Below are 21,696 nucleotides of genomic sequence, written 5' to 3'. Positions count from 1 at the left end.
TTTTCTTAGCGGAACTACATGTGGAGACTCTATTAAACTCATTTGCATCTAAAGAACAAAATAATGAGTTCATGGCTCTAGAATTGAGTTGAACCATCCTATCATCATTCTCATCCCAATCCTCCTCAGGTTTGGGAACTCGAATGCCATTAACCATGTGTGATGGTTCTTGTGGTCCCTTGACTATAACCCTCCACAAGGCATAGTCTTGTGCTTGAATGAAGATTCTCATTCTAGTCTTCCAATAGGTATAATTTGTCCCATTGAAGAGTGGAGGTCTATTGGTTGCTTGCCCCTCGGCAGGAACATTGTTAAAGGATGTTGCCATCTAGATCTTTGGCTAAGACGGTTAGGTCTTTCAAGAAATACACAGAGCACCTGCTCTGATACCACTTGTTGCCCAGAGATGGTCACCCAAGAGGGGGGTGAATTGGGTGTCTTAAAAACTTTTTGACTATTTAAAAGTAAAACACACAAATATAAGAGCTAAAGCAAGAATAAAGCTATGAAGACAACCAATCGCAAACACAGGCTTTTATAGTGGTTCGGAGCCTCCACTGCTCCTACATCCACTCCCCAAAGCACCTTTGGAAATTTTCACTATAATCCACGATTACAGTACGGTAGTTTTGCGAGTTCACTACCCAACTCGTTGTTTTACACCGGGCTCACAACAAACCCTAAAACCCCCAATTTAACCTAGGCTTGGGACGCCTTTCCCTTGTTCCAAGTCCCTTGACTGGAACAAGCACAATGTTAGAAGAGTTTTACAAACAATTGGAAAGCTCTAAATAAGCAAATATGACAATGATAAACAATATAACCCGGAAGAATCCTTTTGCCGTTGGAAGCGTGGGAAATGGTGATTCTTCCGATGTGGATCGCGTAGGTTTGAGTGTGAGCTTTGAATGCACGAGCGGAAGAGAGTAGTTGAGCTTGAAATCACTTGAGAAGCTTGAAAGCACTTGATTTCTTCACTTGAATGCACTAACTCCCTTGAACCTCTTTTTCTTTCTTCTCTCTTGAATGATTTTGCTTTGGGTTGGTGAAGAGTTGTAGAGAAGCACTTAAGAGCTCCCTTTTATAGCCCAAAAAGCAAATATAGCCATTAGAGATAAAGTAAAGGAGATTTAAAATTCAAACCAAACCTGAAAAAGTTGTCAGTCGCGTCCCAGGTGCTCCGGAGACGTCTCCGCTTCAACGCGAGACGTCTCGGCTACAAGATTTTACTTTTGACGTTGTTTGGGGTCGACTCGGCGCTTTACGGGGGCGACTCCGATGATGAATGGTTTGAATCCTTGTTTTTCTATTTTTTTGAGAGAGTCGTCTCTGCACTTTACGGGGACGTCTCGGCTTGTCTGTGCTTTTTGCATGGGGACGACTCCGCTGCTTCGGGGACGACTCCGCCGTTATAACTTCGAAAAACATGTCTTCTGGAATTTCCTGAGAGAGTCGACTCCGCTCTTTCAGGGGACGTCTCCGCTGCCTTATCACCGAAAAAAATAATTCTCTGGAAAACCCTGAGAGAGCCGTCTCCGCTATCTAGGAGACGACTCCGGAGATCTGCTTTTTACTTGCGGGGACGACTCCGCGTATGGTGGGGACGTCTCGCGCATATCTCTTGAAAACTGCCTTTCTGCCGCCACTGAGAGAGTCGACTCCGCTATCGCGGGGACGACTCGGCAGGTGCCGGGGACGTCTCCAGACGTGCCAGTTCTTCCTGTTTGTGCCAGAGACGTCTCTGAGACTATCAGGAGACGTCTCGGCTGTCCCTGAACTTTTTCTTTCATCTCAAAAAATTCTTCAATAAATTCATAAAAATTATGGAAACTTGCCTAGACATTTCTTAACAATATTCTTAATAAAACACATGAATTTCTCAATTAAATTGTTAAGATAAATGAAATTATACTCTAGTGTTTTGTATTCATCAAAATCCATTAGGGGGTCAACACATATGTAGCAGCTATTTTTAAATTTGTGTTCACAAGAGATACTCAAGGAAACTCAACACATTATTCTCCCCCTTTTTCATTAAACTAGAGGTTCTTAAGATCAATTGTTTGAATTGCAATTTGGTTCATGATTGATGCATAAAATATATTAACCAAATAGTAAGCCTCAAGGTGTATCATAAAGATTTTCAGATTTAAATTTTAGATGATACATATTGGAGAGTATTAGGATCACTTCTTATTTAGTATTCTTTCTCTCTCCTTTAGTTATGGATTTATGCGATTAAGTTCCATATGATCTCTTCCTCTGAAATTCACTTTCTCCTCCTTAATTGAGCATTCCATTTAAGAGTTTAGAATTGAAGATAATTTTCAATAAAATATTCAAATTATTAATCTTAAAAATATATTTTCTACAAATTTCAGCATATTTTCAACTTAACCCATTGAGAGCATATTTGTAAGTATCAAATCATATTCATTTGAGATAATAAACGCTCTAGAGAATTAAACTCAAAGTATATGCTATATATAACTAAGACAAGTAATGGCAGCACAAGGAGGTTCATCAAAATCAATTCATAAAATATTCAAGGTATGCATGATATGATGGTGACTTTTGAATAAAATGCAAAATTTAGAGAGATTGATATGTCTAAAGCTTTCCCTCAAAATATGTATTCTTCTTTAATCATTCTTTTCTTTTCGTTGAATTTCAGATTTTAATGATAAGCGTGAGTAAAACTGAAATTCTATGATATCAAGAATGTAAAATGATCTAGAATTTTTCAAAATTTATAGCAATCACTCTTTTTCATCTTTCAAGAACAAGTTATGCTTTCTCTTAATCTTTGAGAAAATGTACTAAAATATTAATCAGAAAATAATTCATTTGAAGCTCAATTTCTTTCAAAAGCAATTACATTTTCTTTCTTTTAAGAGTCATTTGAGTGAGCTGAAATATTTCTAGCTTTAAGATCATTCACTCTTTTAAAAATAGCTTTTTCTTTTAGTGATGGAAGCAACAATCATGCAGAAAGGGATATAGAAGATCATTCAGGTGAATTTTTATAGAATTTAATTTCTTACTCATAGATTCACAGCAATGTATACATGAAATACAATGAATCTTTTTAATATCAAAATAAAGTTATATATTTAGAAACATTTGTTCGCAATCAAGATCATTGAAATATACATCATTTAAATCAATTTTAGTACACTTTAAAGATAAGAAATGATATGTTTCAGATGCGTATCGGAGCAATCAACCAAGGCATCAAAATTAATTCTATTTTTCTTAAGTTAAGATTTTTATTTAGGAATCATATTGAGTTATTCTTCTAAATGTTGCGATCATTGAAGCATATAACTAAGATTACAAAGATATAACGATATAAGTATTTTTAAATTAAGTTTAAGCTTTTATACAAAATCGGATTCTGAACTTCATAAAGATTTTCAAGGAGGCTTTCAAAGTTATAATTTGAGATATGTATCTTCCATATTGTAGCTCATCTTAAATCATTACGATTGAAAACACATATTTCAAACATATTAGAGCATATTCAAAATCTTTGTATCTAATGTTGAGTTTTGGTACGAATTAGAACATTATGTACCAAAGTTAGGCAAGTTGAAGGATAAAACAAAATCAATTCATTTTTCCTAAATAGAGATATCCTTCTCTTCTCCTTTTTACAAATTTATTCAACTTTCAGATATCAAATATGATCGTGAACGACAAATCTTAAAAAAAAAATTAATAATGCCAAAAAAAAAATATGTAGTATTTCAAACATTCAATCAAATTATTCAAGTATGGAGCATCACAAAATATTGAGAATCCATAATTCAAAACATCATGCCACATGCAAAATATATTATGTGTTAAGTCATGCATTAAAATATTAAGAACAAGCATGTCAAGGATCAAAATCAATTCTCTTCAAATAAACTCTCCCTATTTAAATATAATCTTGCACTGATTTCATCCTTAAGGTGTGTTTTCAAGTGATTAAAACTTGACTTGATTCTTCTTATATACTTTCATTTACTTTGTCTTTCATTTTCTCATTTTTTTTTGAATTTCTTTCCTTAACTAATTAATGAATATTTTGATTTTGTTTTTCATTTTTACTTTCTTATGCTCTATACTCTATTTGCTCCCTATCCGGTCGAGTTGGAAGAGGCACGAGGTACTACCACTAGCCCCCTCTTGTGCCGTCCCTAATATACCCTTCACTGAATAGTTGGGTCAAATAGTGCCGGTATTATGACTAGCCTCCCCATTAGCACCATCCCTATGATAAGCAATATAGAAAGGTTAAAATGTTCACTTCAAACTCTCCCTGTTTAAGTGTAATTAATTACAAATTTTATCCCTTCCAAAAGAATGCTCACACAAGTCTCACAAATGTGCCGAATATATTATGCTTGTTTTGCTTGTTCTTAAGATTGGAGTATTTGCCTTTACTTAAATTTTACTTCCCTTGAATAATGTTTATTTTCTTTTCTTTATCTCTCTTTCTTTTTGTTATTCTCAAGTAATTTACATGTGTCAGGATCAAGCGCTACCATTACACCAAAACCCGCAGGTGTTAGTGAAGGCGCAACTTTATTTCCTTAAACTAGCGCAGGGGCCCATAGCGCCACAAGTCGACTCCGACCAAGCCTCGCCCAACTCCGGACTCCGACAGGGCCTCGCCAGTGGGTTCAGGGACCCCCTAGTGGTATAACCCACCCTACTCCTCCAGCGCATCCACGTTGGCAGGCGGCAGGACTGACTCGGCCCTCCAGGCCTCCGCCAACGTTGACTCGGCCCCTCAGGCCTCCGCCAACAATCCCCCCCCAACGTGATGCCTGGGTTTCGAACTCGAGACCTATGGCTCTGATACCAATTGTCAGGATCAAGCGCTACCATTACACCAAAACCCGCAGGTGTTAGTGAAGGCGCAACTTTATTTCCTTAAACTAGCGCAGGGGCCCATAGCGCCACGAGTCGACTCCGACCAAGCCTCGCCCAACTCCGGACTCCGATAGGGCCTCGCCAGTGGGTTCAGGGACCCCCTAGTGGTATAACCCACCCTACTCCTCCAGCGCATCCACGTTGGCAGGCGGCAGGACTGACTCGGCCCTCCAGGCCTCCGCCAACGTTGACTCGGCCCCTCAAGCCTCTGCCAACAATATGATATCTATAGATTTTAAAATGCACCTAATCGGCAAATCAGCTGTTCTGAAAATTATTTGAATACGAATTCCATCTATCTTTATTAGATGGAGGGGCTGGGCTGGTCCTCACCAATCCCGATGGAGTGATAGCCGAGTATGCCTTGAGGTTCGGATTTACAGTGACCAACAATGAGGCGGAGTACGAGGCCCTAGTCACGGGACTCAAACTCGCCAAGGAGCTCGGCGTCCGGCGTCTGAAAGTCTTCACCGACTCCCAGCTGGTGGTCGGGCAGGTTCGAGGGGAGTTCGAGGCGCGGAGCCCGACCATGCAGAGCTACGTCCGGAAGGTGCAAACACTCATTCCCGACCTCGGCAGTGTTGACATTCAGCAGGTCCCAAGGAGCGAAAATGCCAGGGCCGACAGGTTGTCCCGCCTAGTGGACGCAGACGCGCACAACTTGTCGAGGGCAATCTACCTGGAGACCCTGGATGCCCCGAGCATTGACGGGGCTGGAGCGGTGATGGCAATTGACCCGGAGCCGTCTTGGATGGACCCGCTCGTCGCCTACCTCGCCGAAGGAATCCTCCCTGAAGACGAAGATCAGGCCCGGCGGCTTGTAAAGAAGTCCGCCCACTACGTACTTTATGAAGGGAGGCTGTATCGGACCTCGTTTACCGCCCCCCTCTTAAGGTGCCTCCGCCCCGCGGAAGCGGCCTATGCCCTCGGCGAAGTCCACGAAGGCATCTGCGGATCGCACTTGGGGGCTAGGTCCTTGGCGCATAAGATCATGAGGCAAGGCTACTATTGGCCGACCTTGTTGGAGGACTCGAAGGATCACGTGCGGAAATGCGACGCCTGCCAGCGCCACGCCAACGTCCAGAGAGTCCCCTCTGTTCCCTTGGCGCCAATCACCGCGCCCTGGCCCTTCGCACAGTGGGGAATGGATATCCTCGGACCATTCCCCGTCGCTTCGGCCCAGCGGAAATTTTTGATTGTCGCCATCGACTACTTCACCAAGTGGGTGGAGGCAGAGCCACTGGCCACCATCACGGAGGCACAAGTCCGGAAGTTCATAAAGAAGAACATCATTGTCCGATTTGGAGTACCTCGGGTCCTCATCTCGGATAACGGTCGACAGTTTGATAACAAGCACTTCCGGGACTTCTGCGAGGAATTCGGGATCGAGCATCGGTTCACATCCGTGTCGCATCCCCAAACCAACGGCGAGGCCGAGGTCACAAATCGGACAATCCTCCAAGGTATCAAAGCGCGGGTCGGCCGGACGGGGCAAGCTTGGGTCGAGGAACTCGAGAATGTCCTTTGGGCGTATCAGACCACGCAACGGACTCCTACTGGTGAGACGCCTTTCAGCCTAACCTATGGCACGGAAGCCGTTGCCCCCGTGGAGCTCGGACTCCCCTCGCCTCGGGTAGCCGCGCACCGACCCAAGGCCAATTCAGAGCAACTCCGAGGGAACTTGGATCTCTTGGAAGAGGCAAGGGAAATGGCTCAGGTTCGGATGGCAATGTATCAGCAGAGGGTGGCCCGATATTACAACTCCAAAGTCCGACCGAAGCTTTTCAGAATTGGAGATCTGGTGCTGAGGCGAGCTAAGGCATCTCAACCTACGGAAGGTGGGAAGCTAGCGCCAAATTGGGAAGGCCCGTATAAAGTTCGTTGGGTAAACCGACCTGGCTCCTACCAGTTGGAAGCCCTAGATGGCCGAGAAATTCCAAGGGGCTGGAATTCCGCTAACCTGCGGATGTATTACCAGTAGAACAACAAGGCCAAAAAGACAATTTAAAAAGGTGCAACACTTTTCATTTCAATAATTTCTGGTTACAATGGCGTGCTCGTGTGATTACAAGGAATTCCCAGAGGGGAATTAGGGAGTAAAGAAAGTAAAGAAGAGGTGGGGACCCAAACCCTCAATCCAGGGCGGCTGCAGTCCCGCCAGAAGTGGGTGCTTCTAACCGGAGGCGCCATCCAGCACCTCACCAAAAAGACGAGGAGCCGCCGCAGAAGAAGCTCCCGCTGCCCCCAGGGAAACGCCGCCTCCAAAGGATATTCCCATCTTCCCCAGTGGTAGGGAAGAGAAGGGATTCAAGGGGGAGGAGCATATGGTGGCGCGGTCCCGGATTGAGCGTCCGGCGCAGAGCTCAACCGGGAGGCTGAACTTCAAGGAGGGGAGATGTGATCCCGGATGAAACGCCTAGGGCGGAGTTCCGCCGGGGAGACCCTCCTTGTTGATCCCAGATGAAACGGCTAGTTGGCTGAAGTTGTAAGGGGAGCGCCTCCCCTTTCCTTCGACAGGAGTCTCTCAGTCATATGCCAAGGAGGAGGTCCGCGATCCATGGCAACCTGCAGCTCCGGCTTGGCAAATTCCATCGTACCTGCACCTGTATTTATAGCCAAGCTGCGGCCCCCTGGTAGTTCCGATACGGGTGGCTCCAATAAATGCAGGCGCACTGAATCCGGAGCCGTTCCGGCTCCCGAGGCGTATCTCCCCGCGATTTCCTAAGCGTCATTCTCCTTAAATCGCATTCTTTGTGCAGGACAATCCGGGTGACGTATACCCCTAGGTCCACGTGTCTCCGCTCGCGCCCAGGCCGCATCCTCCTCGAAGAACCCGCGTATCGCGGCCGCTCAACTAACACTCCTCACTAGCAGCAACTGGCGATCTGATTTCCCAGGTAACGCATTAATTAGCGTTTAATACCCTTCTCGTGTTCCCCCCAGGCAACGCTTGGAGGAGAGGAGAAACACGGTCGCGGCTGGGCACGGAGAAACCCCGATGGGCGGCGAGCGACAAGTGGCCGACCAACGTGTGGAATCTCTCGAGGCTCGGCCCTCGGATGCCTGGCTAACCCGATGAACATCCCGGGAGCAGACTAGCCGGAAGCCCCGACCGGTCGCCTCGGCTTGCGCCAGCCTTGGCCGACCAACGAGCGGAATTTCCCTGAGGCTTGACAACCCTCAGATGCCTGGCTAACCCGATGATCATCCCGGGAGCAGACTAGCCGGAAGCCCCGACCGGTCGCCTCGGCTTGCGCCAGCCTAGGCCGACCAACGAGTGGAATCTCCCGAGGCTCGGCCCTCGGATGCCTGGCTAACCCGATGATCATCCCGGGAGCAGACTAGCCGGAAGCCCCGACCGGTCGCCTCGGCTTGCGCCAGCCTTGGCCGACCAACGAGCGGAATTTCCCTGAGGCTTGACAACCCTCAGATGCCTGGCTAACCCGATGAACATCCCGGGAGCAGACTAGCCGGAAGCCCCGACCGGTCGCCTCGGCTTGCGCCAGCCTTGGCCGACCAACGAGCGGAATTTCCCTGAGGCTTGACAACCCTCAGATGCCTGGTTAACCCGATGATCATCCCGGGAGCAGACTAGCCGGAAGCCCCGACCGGTCGCCTCGGCTTGCGCCAGCCTAGGCCGACCAACGAGTGGAATCTCCCGAGGCTCGGCCCTCGGATGCCTGGCTAACCCGATGATCATCCCGGGAGCAGACTAGCCGGAAGCCCCGACCGGTCGCCTCGGCTTGCGCCAGCCTAGGCCGACCAACGAGTGGAATCTCCCGAGGCTCGGCCCTCGGATGCCTGGCTAACCCGATGATCATCCCGGGAGCAGACTAGCCGGAAGCCCCGACCGGTCGCCTCGGCTTGCGCCAGCCTAGGCCGACCAACGAGTGGAATCTCCCGAGGCTCGGCCCTCGGATGCCTGGCTAACCCGATGATCATCCCGGGAGCAGACTAGCCGGAAGCCCCGACCGGTCGCCTCGGCTTGCGCCAGCCTTGGCCGACCAACGAGCGGAATTTCCCTGAGGCTTGACAACCCTCAGATGCCTGGCTAACCCGATGATCATCCCGGGAGCAGACTAGCCGGAAGCCCCGACCGGTCGCTTCGGCTTGCGCCAGCCTTGGCCGACCAGCGAGCGGAAGAATTTCCTGAGGCCTAACCCTCGGATGCCTGGCTTAGCGCCGGAAGAATTTCCTGAGGCCTAACCCTCGGATGCCTGGCTTAGCGCCGGAAGAATTTCCTGAGGCCTAACCCTCGGATGCCTGGCCTAGCGCCGGAAGAGTTTCCTGAGGCCTAACCCTCGGATGCCTGGCTCAGTGCCGGAAGAGTTTCCTGAGGCCTAACCCTCGGATGCCTGGCTTAGCGCCGGAAGAATTTCCTGAGGCCTAACCCTCGGATGCCTGGCTTAGCGCCGGAAGAATTTCCTGAGGCCTAACCCTCGGATGCCTGGCTTAGCGCCGGAAGAATTTCCTGAGGCCTAATCCTCGGATGCCTGGCTTAGCGCCGGAAGAGTTTCCTGAGGCCTAACCCTCGGATGCCTGGCTTAGCGCCGGAAGAATTTCCTGAGGCCTAACCCTCGGATGCCTGGCTTAGTGCCGGAAGAATTTCCTGAGGCCTAACCCTCGGATGCCTGGCTTAGCGCCGGAAGAATTTCCTGAGGCCTAACCCTCGGATGCCTGGCTTAGCGCCGGAAGAATTTCCTGAGGCCTAACCCTCGGATGCCTGGCCTAGCGCCGGAAGAGTTTCCTGAGGCCTAACCCTCGGATGCCTGGCTCAGTGCCGGAAGAGTTTCCTGAGGCCTAACCCTCGGATGCCTGGCTTAGCGCCGGAAGAATTTCCTGAGGCCTAACCCTCGGATGCCTGGCTTAGCGCCGGAAGAATTTCCTGAGGCCTAACCCTCGGATGCCTGGCTTAGCGCCGGAAGAATTTCCTGAGGCCTAATCCTCGGATGCCTGGCTTAGCGCCGGAAGAGTTTCCTGAGGCCTAACCCTCGGATGCCTGGCTTAGCGCCGGAAGAATTTCCTGAGGCCTAACCCTCGGATGCCTGGCTTAGTGCCGGAAGAATTTCCTGAGGCCTAACCCTCGGATGCCTGGCCTAGCGCCGGAAGAGTTTCCTGAGGCCTAACCCTCGGATGCCTGGCTCAGTGCCGGAAGAGTTTCCTGAGGCCTAACCCTCGGATGCCTGGCTTAGCGCCGGAAGAGTTTCCTGAGGCCTAACCCTCGGATGCCTGGCTTAGCGCCGGAAGAATTTCCTGAGGCCTAACCCTCGGATGCCTGGCTTAGCGCCGGAAGAATTTCCTGAGGCCTAATCCTCGGATGCCTGGCTTAGCGCCGGAAGAGTTTCCTGAGGCCTAACCCTCGGATGCCTGGCTTAGCGCCGGAAGAATTTCCTGAGGCCTAACCCTCGGATGCCTGGCCTAGTGCCGGAAGAATTTCCTGAGGCCTAACCCTCGGATGCCTGGCCTAGCGCCGGAAGAGTTTCCTGAGGCCTAACCCTCGGATGCCTGGCTCAGTGCCGGAAGAGTTTCCTGAGGCCTAACCCTCGGATGCCTGGCTTAGCGCCGGAAGAGTTTCCTGAGGCCTAACCCTCGGATGCCTGGCTTAGCGCCGGAAGAATTTCCTGAGGCCTAACCCTCGGATGCCTGGCCTAGCGCCGGAAGAGTTTCCTGAGGCCTAACCCTCGGATGCCTGGCTCAGCGCCGGAAGAGTTTCCTGAGGCCTAACCCTCGGATGCCTGGCTTAGCGCCGGAAGAATTTCCTGAGGCCTAACCCTCGGATGCCTGGCTTAGCGCCGGAAGAATTTCCTGAGGCCTAACCCTCGGATGCCTGGCTTAGCGCCGGAAGAGTTTCCTGAGGTTTAACCCTCGGATGCCTGGCCTAGCGCCGAAATTCTCAGGTTGCCAGGTCAGCAGCAACCGCCATACGCCATAAAGAAGGCGGGAAGCTTGAAGCGCGCGCGCCTCTCCGAAGGATGGCGGCAATCTCGAAACATCACTCCCTTCACCTGTTCCCCTTCTGGTTCCAGGCTCGGAAGTGGGGGGCTACTGTTATGGGGGAATTAAGCCGCCATGCCCCACGTGATCGGCACGCGTATCCAGGAAAGCTACAGTTACCCTTTGACCCAGCACTCCGACCCCGAGTCGGACCTCCTCGGCTTCGCAGCCCGACCCCGGGTCGGCTGCCCTATGATCCAGCACTCCGACCCCGAGTCGGACCTCCTCGGCTCCGCAGCCCGACCCCGGGTCGGCTGCCCTATGATCCAGCACTCCGACCCCGAGTCGGACCTCCTCGGCTCCGCAGCCCGACCCCGGGTCGGGCTGCCCTATGATCCAGCACTCCGACCCCGAGTCGGACCTCCTCGGCTTCGCAGCCCGACCCCGGGTCGGCTGCCCTATGATCCAGCACTCCGACCCCGAGTCGGAGATCTTTTGATAACGACAGGCTATTCTCCAGAGGCACGCCGCGGCCTCCTGCTCCACTACTCCCTGCAACGGCTGTACCCGATGCTGCCCACGATCTCCTGTATCAACCGTACAAAGCGGAGCTCCACTACGCCCTGTCATGGCCGTACCCAGCGCTGCTCCACGACGCCCCGTAACGGCCATGTCAGTGGCCATTCTATCGTGCCCCACGACGACAAACCCCCCTGAGGGACCCCCCAGCCAGGTATATACGCGGCTGGGGGGAGAAGGGGGGGGAGGTAAGCAATACCTCCCAGAGCACTCTCTCCCACTTGTGATTATCATCTCTCCTCCTCCAATCTCCTCTGACTTGACCGTCGGAGGGCCATCACCACCCTGGTGGTGGTGCAAGGCTTGTTTGCAGGTTCCTTGGCGGAAGGTGGAGCGCAACCAGCACCAACCAAGACAACTCAGGCGGAACCCCGTTCACACCGTCGTGTCAATCGTTCTCGGTTTGGACCACCAGCAACAACTTGCATTATCATGATTATGAACTTTTATGGATAGAACATGCATTGCTTTATGACCTGATTTGTGTATATCATCTATAAAATGTTTTATTTTAATCACTGCATTGGCATAATTGTACTTGATCCAATAAGATAGTACCTGGTTACTTACTGAGCTGTGTAGCTCATACCTTTTTATCTATTTTTTTCCTACAGATGATTAAGACCACTAGGAGCAGGGAGCTTGATGTTATTCAGGGTTGGGGTAATTGAAAATGTTATGTAATAATCTGATTTTAGAAGCTCTGTACTGTTCCAACTTCATGAACAATGTTATGATATTAGTAAATGAAACTATTTATTTTTATTATAAAATTTTATGTGGCTTCGTGTTATTGTGTGCATAAGATAGCAATAGCACGGCCGTGTCATGATCCGGATTTGGGGCGTGAGATTTAGTGGTATCAGAGCAATAGGTTTAATAAAGGGTAAAAAAAAAAAAGAGTTTTAGTAAGGGAAATGGGTAGTTAAGTCCCGTTAAATTAAATTCGGCATATTCAAAATAAAGAAAATTAGTTAATTGAATTATGCTAATATTTTTTTTATATAGGTGAAAATGAGGAACAGAGAGAATGAAGTCTTGGCAAATATTGCAGCTCGGAGGAGAGGAGCAAGAGGGAGAGGAGTTGCCAGGCAGCCAGCCGAGCAAACTCCTAATCCAGCTGTCACCCAGGCCGATTTTGCAGGAGCAAGTCAGGTGATGACTCAGCTCCTTCAGATGCAACAGCAAATACAGCAACAGATGCAGCAGCAGATGGAACAGCAAATACAGATGCAACAGCAGATGCAGATGCAGATGCAGCAGCAGGTGCATGCCACTGTCCGACTTGCACAGTCCATTGAGTCCTACTATGACCGATTCCGTAGGCTCAACCCACTATGTTTGACGGTGGAGCTGACCCTCTGGTTGCTGAGACCTGGATTCGGGAGGTAGAGAAGATGTTCAAAGCCTTGCAATATCCCGAAGAAGTAAAGGTCAGATTGGCTATCCCTATGCTGAAGGGGAATGCAGAGTTCTGGTGGACGGCTATTGAAGCTGCACTCGAGGGTGAGGACGAGCTACCGACATGGGAGGAATTCAAGAAGATGTTTTATGACCAGTATTTTCCTGAGTCAGTCAGAATATTTAAAGAAAATGAATTTTTATCTCTGAGGCAGACAGATGATATGACTGTGCTAGAATATGCCAACAAATTTACTAAGCTGGGTCGGTTCTGCCCTCAGATGATAGAGATTGAGAGAAGCAAGGCTAATAGATTTGAGCAAGGCTTGAGGGATGAAATTCGATCCCGGTTGTCAGTTCTGATTTTTACCAGCTACGGAGAGGCCCTGGAGAGAGCACTGAAGGTAGAAGCAGATCTGAATAAATCAGGGAAGGAAAGAGGTGAGCAGAAAAAGGCCGAGACATCAAGGAATCTAATGAACCGACCAAGAAACTTTGAAGGCCCTCCTAACAAGAAGAAGAAATTTAAGGCTTGTTATTACTGTGACAAAATGCATTCTGGTCCTTGCTTGAAGAGGATAGGAGCCTGTTTTATATGTGGGCAGCCAGGACACATAGCCAGAGATTGCCCGAACAAAAAGAAAGTTGAATCTGGACCTTCTAGACCAACTGATCAGATGCAGAGAGGAGCTGCACGGGTGTACGCACTGACACAACAGGATGCTAGTGCCAGTGACAGAGTTGTGGCAGGTATGATTCCCATCAACTCTGTTGATGCTTCAGTACTATTTGATTCTGGCGCTACACATTCCTTTATATCCTCCAAGTTCTCTGCATCCTTGCATCTTATGCCTGATAAGTTAGATGAGCCTTTACTTGTTGCTACCCCTCTCAAGAAGACAGTAGTGGTGGATTCTGTTCATAAAAACTGCATAATTCAGATAGAGGACAGAAAATTTTTGGCTGACTTAGTACTGTTAGACATGTATGATTTTGATGTCATCCTTGGTATGAATTGGCTGTCTGAATATCATGCTCACATTGATTGCTTTGGCAAGAGGGTAGTGTTTCAGATACCTGGTGAACAGGAAATCTTCTATCAGGGTGATGCACCCACTAAGAATCCCTCTTTGCACATTATCTCTGCAATGAGTGCAAGGAAGGCCCTCAGAAAGGGGTGTCAGGCCTACCTAGCTTGTGTGGTAGACACTACAAAAGAAACAAGGCTAGAGGATATCCCTGTTGTGAGAGAGTATCCAGAAGTATTCCCTGATGATCTACCTGGATTACCTCCTGATCGAGAGATTGATTTTCGGATTGATCTCTTATCCGGTGTTGGGCCTATCTCGAAGGCACCTTATCGGATGGCCCCGGCAGAGCTGAGAGAGTTGAAGGTTCAGCTACAGGAACTTCTAGAGAAGAAATTCATCCGCACAAGTGTTTCACCATGGGGAGCTCCTGTACTATTTGTCAAGAAGAAGGATGGAAGTATGCGGCTGTGTATTGATTACCGGGAGTTGAACAAGGTGACAGTGAAGAACAAATACCCTCTGCCCCGGATTGATGATTTATTTGATCAGCTACAAGGTGCCCAAGTCTTCTCCAAGATAGATCTGCGATCTGGGTATCATCAATTGAAAATCCTAGCAGATGATGTGCCGAAGACTGCATTTCGAACCAGGTATGGGCACTATGAATTTTTAGTTATGCCATTTGGACTAACCAATGCGCCAGCTACTTTTATGGATCTGATGAACAGGATTTTTAAGCAGTATTTGGATCAGTTTGTTATTGTTTTCATTGATGATATACTGATCTATTCTAAGAGCAAAGAAGAACATGAAGATCACTTGAGAGTGGTATTACAGATTCTTCAGAAGAATAGATTATATGCCAAACTGAGCAAATGTGATTTCTGGCTGGATAGTATTGCATTTCTTGGTCATGTAATCTCTAAAGAAGGGGTGTCAGTGGACCCAAAGAAAATAGAAGCAGTGGTGGATTGGCCTCGTCCTACAAATGTCACTGAAATCAAAAGCTTCTTGGGTTTGGCTGGTTATTATAGAAGATTTGTGGAAGGATTCTCTCGAATCGCTACTCCTTTGACTCGTCTGACCCAGAAACGAGCAAAGTTTGTATGGAGTGAAGATTGTGAGCAAAGTTTTCAAGAGCTAAAGCAAAGGCTGGTATCTGCTCCTATTCTTACTTTGCCAACCAGTACTGGGGGTTTCATCATCTATAGTGATGCCTCTAAGAAAGGATTAGGCTGTGTACTAATGCAGAATGATAAAGTAGTAGCCTATGCCTCTAGACAGCTGAAGCCATATGAGCAGAACTATCCGACACATGATTTGGAGTTGGCAGCAGTGGTTTTTGCTCTGAAAATTTGGTGACATTATCTATATGGTGAGCCTTGTGAGGTTTTTACTGATCACAAAAGCCTAAAGTATATATTTACTCAGAAGAAATTAAACATGAGGCAAAGAAGATGGCTTGAGCTACTAAAAGATTATGATCTAAGCATCAAATATCATTCGGGAAAGGCTAATGTTGTGGCAGATGCTCTCAGTAGGAAGTCAGCAGTGGGCTCCATATATTTGCTTACCACTCAGAAGCAGATTTTGAAAGATTTTGATATGATGCAGATTGAAGTGATTACCAAGGGTGCTGGAAGTATGTTGGCTAGTTTGTTGGTGCAACCTACCTTGATAGAAAGAATAAAAGCTGCTCAACAGATAGATGCACGTTTATGTCAGCTAAGAAATGATGTGGAGAGAGGGTTACGACCCGAACTCCGAATCCACCCGGATGGTACTCTGCGTTTTGGCAGTAGATTATGTGTACCCAGGGATGCTGATCTAAAAAGAGAGATTCTGGAGGAAGCTCATCAGTCTCGTTTCTCTATTCATCCCGGCAGCACTAAAATGTATAGAGATTTACGGGAACATTTCTGGTGGAATGGCATGAAGAGAGAGATAGCAGAATTTGTAGCTCGGTGCTTGGTATGTCAGCAAGTAAAGGCTGAGCATCAGAGACCGGCTGGTTTGTTAGAACCACTAGAGATTCCAGAGTGGAAATGGGAGCACATTACTATGGATTTTGTTACTGGGCTTCCGAGGACAGTAAGGAGGAATGATGCAGTATGGGTAATTGTTGATCGCCTCACGAAGTCAGCTCACTTTTTACCCTTTAGGGTTGGCACTTCACTTGACAGGCTGGCTCAGAGGTATATTGATGATATTGTGCGCTTACATGGGGTACCAGTAAGCATTATATCTGATCGGGACCCCCGCTTTGTATCTAGATTTTGGAGAAGCTTCCAGACTGCTATGGGCACTGATCTGAGACTCAGCACTGCTTATCACCCTCAGACTGATGGTCAGTCAGAGAGGACGATCCAGACCCTAGAGGATATGCTGCGGACTAGTACTGTTGATCTGGGAGGTTGCTGGGATGATCATATATCACTAGTGGAGTTTGCCTACAATAATAGTTATCATTCTAGCATCCAGATGGCACCTTATGAAGCCTTGTATGGAAGAAAATGTCGGTCTCCTCTACATTGGGATGATGTTGGAGAGAAGAAGTTGTTGGGCCCTGAATTAGTTCAGAGTGCTAGGGAGAAGATTCTACTGATCAGGAAAAGGCTCAAGGCAGCTCAAGATAGACAGAAAAGCTGGGCAGATAAGAAAAGAAGAGAAGTGAAATTTCAGGAGGGGGACTTTGTATTCTTAAAGGTTTCACCCTCGAAAGGTGTTACAAGATTTGGAAGACATAGTAAATTGAATCCTCGCTACATTGGACCCTTTGAGATTCTTTCCAGAGTAGGGGAGGTTGCTTACAAACTAGCTTTGCCACCAGAGTTATCCAGTGTGCATAATGTCTTTCACGTTTCTCTTCTACGGAGATACATTCCTGATCACAGCCATATAGTACAGCACGAGCCCCTGCAGATTGATAGAGACCTGATTTATAAAGAGTATCCTATACGCATCATTGATCATAAGGAGCAGGTCCTGAGGCGACGTATCATCCCCTATGTGAAAGTTCAGTGGAGCAACCATTCGGAGAGAGAGGCCACATGGGAACTTGAGGAGGATATGCGAGCGAGACATCCACAACTCTTTGACAATGCAGGTATGTAAATTTCGAGGACGAAATTTTAATAAGGAGGGGAGAATGTGATAACCGCCCCACTCCCAAGAAAAACGGAGGGAGGGGGCATTACACCGTCGTGCAGGCATTACGATGGTGGGCGGTTACAACCGCCCGCCTTTCCCAGCAATCGGAGGCTTCAAGAAGCCTCGATCGGTGGGGAATTTCATCATCCTCTTCCCTCTTCTCCACTGTCTCTCTCTCACAAACCTTCACGATTGGCAGGATCCGGTGTTAGACCCACGCCGTCGGAGCAGAGGGCTGCATCGTCGGAGTAGGAGACGAACGATCCCCTTCAAAGCAGGTAAAGCCCTTCTTCATTTATTTTTTTTAAGATCCAGCTTAGAGATAAAAAAAATAAAGATGGGCGTCGGTCGGGGTGGCCGAGCAGCATCGGTCACAGGCCACGGCGGCCGCAGGCCGTCGGCCGCGAGCACCAGTTGCGGCTGCAGGCGCGGCCGGTGTCGCTGACCGGCCGGGGAGCGCCACCGGCTGTGGCTCAGGCCCTCCCCGAGTCCGATCTCCACTCCACGGGAGAAAGAAGGGGAGGAAGAAAAAAAAAAAAAGAATAAGAGAGATGAAGAGGGGGAGGCAGACCGCGGCCACCGAGGCTGCCATAGGCGCAGCTGGTGCCGTCGGCCCCAAGCCGACCCTCTCCCGAGCCTATTCCCCTTCACGGGAGAAGGAAGGGGGAGGAGAAGATAAAAAAAAAAAAAGGGTTTAGCCAAATTTGATTAAAACCGAGCCCAGTCAGATTAGGCTAAGTCCGGACGAACCCAAATTATAAATTGGGTTAAATCCGAACCAAATTAAACCCAATTGAGTTGGATCTGAACCTAATTAAGCTGAGTTAGTCTCAGCAGACCCAAATTGAATATGAATCAAGCCCAATTCAAAACCAGTTTAACTAAATTGAGACCGAATTGACTTTGGGCTGACCCTGACTCAAGCCTAGATGAGCCACATTGACCCTGGACCAAAATTAAACTTAATTGGACTTGAAATTGAGCCCAATAACATAATCAGAAGACCAAATTGACCCGATATGGCTAGACCCAATCAGGAATCGAGCCCAATTCTTTAAATAAAGACCCAATTGACCTACGTGAACCCAATCTGGTTCTAAATCGAGGCCAAGGGCTCTAAATTAAATAAATTGGACTTGAGATCCAAGCAAGTAAATTCATGTTATGATAAATTAGAAAATTATAAAATAAATAGAGAATAATGCGACCCCTATGTGATTTATTTAGGTGATCAAGGATTTGTCACCCGGACGTAAGAAATTGGAAAGCATATTGCAGTAAGTAACCTTGGCACTGATCTTAAAGTTTTTAAATTACTGTTTATTCATCATTATGAAAATGTATTGCTTATGATAATTTTTCTCAAAATTAGGATCAAGTATATGATTGCATGTAATTCATGAATTTGATTAAAGAGCATCCTTCATGAATATTTGATGGTGTATGAGTTATGAAATTATGATTATGTTAGACTGTATGAAAAATGATATTTGAGGCATGTTTATGCATTTTAAATTATATAATGCCATTTATCATTTTCAAACCTATTTATGATGATTATGATTTATGAAAGAAAAAGAATATGATTTATGAACTCTCAAATAGCTATGACCACCTCTAGAAATAGAGGCCAGTCGACACCCTGGAGCTAGCATCCAAAGAATAACAGGCCCTCTGCCAATGGGTTAAAGTTGGTAACGAATAACAGAATTAGTCGACTAAGATTAACAGGCCCTGTCACGGAATTATAGTGACCATAGCAGCACATCCGTCTGAGAGTATATTTTATGATAATATTTTTTCTCCTCTTTAGCTTTAGTGAGCGGTGATCTCATCTCTCGAAGCCTTCGTTCTCCAGACAGCATCTTAGCAAATCTACAATAAATATTCATTAAATTGTTAGTACCCTGTATCAGAAACTACACTTGAATGAATGTATATATACACACAACAGGACATGCATACACAAAACAAACTCACCTTGTAAGAGCTTGCTCGTTGGTTTCTTCCCACAGTGGTTCACAAACACCTGTCTCAAGATTTGTCCTCGTAACGGGTTTTTTAAGTATCTCTTGGCCTATCTTAACGAGACTATTCAAGTTTTTCTTTGTGGAGATATCGACAGAAGAAATCGTTCCGCTTAATGTGTCATCCTGTATTGTAAACAAATGAAATAATTTAGCAGTACTCAATGTGGAGCTTGAACCCTTGAGCTTCATTCTTACACAGATTGACAAGGTGCCCTCTCTCTCTCTCTCTCTCACACACACACACACACACACACTCGTACACATACATGGACATGCTCTTTTGCCAACGACAACAGAATTATATTCATGTTCCTTTGACTGGCATAAAGAAGTTTTATAATTTTTATGCGTTTGATATAACAATGAAGAATTTACTCAAATGGTCAATTACAGAAAATACATTAAGTCATACAATACTTCAAGTCTAATAAGGACTAGAGGTTGTGTATGCTTTTTATCTAGCAAGAAACATAGAGCATCCTATGATATAATATATACCAAAAAAGTTTGACTCACCAATTATTAGTTGCTTCTCAGTATCATGATGCTACACTTTGCAAAAGCACCTGTTAAATATCTTAACGGAAAATGCACTGAAGAAGTAATATTTATTAAAGGATCCTTCTCTCACATTTTACTGATATTGAAAACAATTACTTGTTAATGGGTGTTCTGAGAACCAGGGTGGGAGGAAGATTGACAGAAATTTAGATGAGGGCAGCAGGAATCTAGGTCACTAATGTACAGCACCTGGTGATTCTACCAACTTAAGAAATTAACACCCTTGATAATTTGTTAATTGTTGTGATACTTTTAGAGTAGCACTTTCAATAGAATGGGCACTATTATACTAAGATGTGATTTAATTGCCTCTAAGTACATCAATGAACCTTTCTAAGAAGAAAATTGTTACCTGAATGCGAAGTATCTAGATTGGGAATGCAAGGCTTGGAAGACCACAGATAGATGGATATCGACCATATCCCCACTTGCTTGAGTAAAGGCGTCAATTAATGAATTTGAAAATTTAGTGCAAATGTATAAAATTAACATATAAAGGGAATTCAGAGGCTCTTATGTCAAACTACCGGATTATTAGCTGCAACGCCACCATCAATTAAGTTGAACTCTCTCAGCTTTCCCTCAGAATCCTTGGTTTCGAAGTTGTGGGCCAGAAGGTAAGTTGGTGCAGCAGATGTGCTAATGCAAATATCAGACAAATGAGCATCCAGCAAACCATTATTTTTCACCTGCAGATAAACATCCCTTGTTAAATATTTGAAAAGGATACTATGATGAAGTAGTTTGGGTATTCCACATTAGTAAACAGTTGGTCAAATTAAGCCAACCATTTTAAAAAAGGATTTCTTCAATTAATCATAGCCAAAAATGCTTGTTGTCATATTATGTTTTCCCCCCTTAATAATAAGAACGATAAGTATAACGTAGTTTGCAGTTATGTTTGAATTGCTAACCCTTAGTTTTGTTTAAGATTGTGTGATCCTATGAGAAAGTAAGGCAATGAGGTATGGTTATAAGTCATAAGTATAAAGTAGGATCACTTATCAAGCTTCCAGTGAAGATCGGCTTAATTAGGTTTCTACTTATTTTAAAATTACTTCTGCTCGAGTTTTATATATTTCTTTATGCAAAAGCATCCTTTTGGCTTTAAAGGACAGAAATCAATTTATTTTAAACATCACCAAGCATACTTGCCCTTATCCTTTCAAAGTATGTTCAGGAATGCTTGCTCTAAAGGAAATTTTTAACAATTAGATTGCAGAAAGAATGGAAAAGAAAGCAGACAAACCTCATAGGATGAGAAGATGGTTGGTTGGAGTTTCTTGATATCAAATGTTGGTATAACCACATTTGTCAGGGTCTGGTGCAACTTCAAGGTTCCTAATTTTTCCTTTATAATCCGATGAAGATACTTTCCATCATATTTGGGTCCTAGGAGTAGCTTGATTTTTTCAAAGGCTCCAGCAACAGAATCCCTGTTATATGCAACAAGATACATTCATAAAACAGGAATTACGGACACTAGGATTTTCCGAGATACACACACAAACATATAGACATACAAACATACATACAACATAGCAAGAGAGTTTTATGCTTGTGGGTGCATACCATACCATGAAAACAATCTATTTTACTTTCATTTCAGATATGGTTAAAAGACCATAAAACTAAAGCCAATTTAAATGTCGTAGATCATTACTATTGGTGTTGATTTTTATTTTGCGAGGTCTTTTATTGTTTCTAACTAGAAGCATTTGAAACCAAATGCTTTCAAAAGTATCCCAGCTTAACCCTTTCTCTCTCTCTCTCTATATATACACACACACACACACACACACACACACACACACATATATATGGATATATATATATATATATATGTATGTATGTATGTGTATATATATATGTATGTATCTATATATATATATGTATGTATATATATATATATATATGTATATGTGTGTGTATATATATATATGTATGTATATATATATGTATATATGTAGATATGTACACACACACACACACACACATATATAGATATGTAGAGAGCCAAGATCAAGTTACACCTAGTATAACTCTAAGTTTCATCCTTTTTTGAATTAGATGATAAGGGTCCTAGC

The 21,696-nt window shown here is 45.8% G+C and overlaps 1 pseudogene across 1 annotated transcript; it reads right to left on the bottom strand.

Annotated features, from left to right (window-relative positions):
• Positions 1-18,763: 18,763 nt before the first annotated feature.
• On the bottom strand, positions 18,764-21,137 carry LOC120109497 (patatin-like protein 2; annotated as a pseudogene). The gene is made up of 4 exons (XR_016395834.1): positions 20,859-21,137; positions 19,968-20,298; positions 18,999-19,178; positions 18,764-18,893 (listed from the first exon to the last, which is right to left on the bottom strand). The product of XR_016395834.1 is annotated as a patatin-like protein 2 (transcript).
• Positions 21,138-21,696: the final 559 nt, after the last annotated feature.

Source organism: Phoenix dactylifera, chromosome 7, assembly GCF_051530095.1.
Source record: "Phoenix dactylifera cultivar Ajwa chromosome 7, Ajwa_hap1_PhDact_Kaust_v1.1, whole genome shotgun sequence".
In the NCBI taxonomy this organism is placed as follows: domain Eukaryota; kingdom Viridiplantae; phylum Streptophyta; class Magnoliopsida; order Arecales; family Arecaceae; genus Phoenix; species Phoenix dactylifera.
Note: the sequence above shows the minus strand (reverse complement) of the source record. Positions and strands in the feature narration are given on the sequence as shown.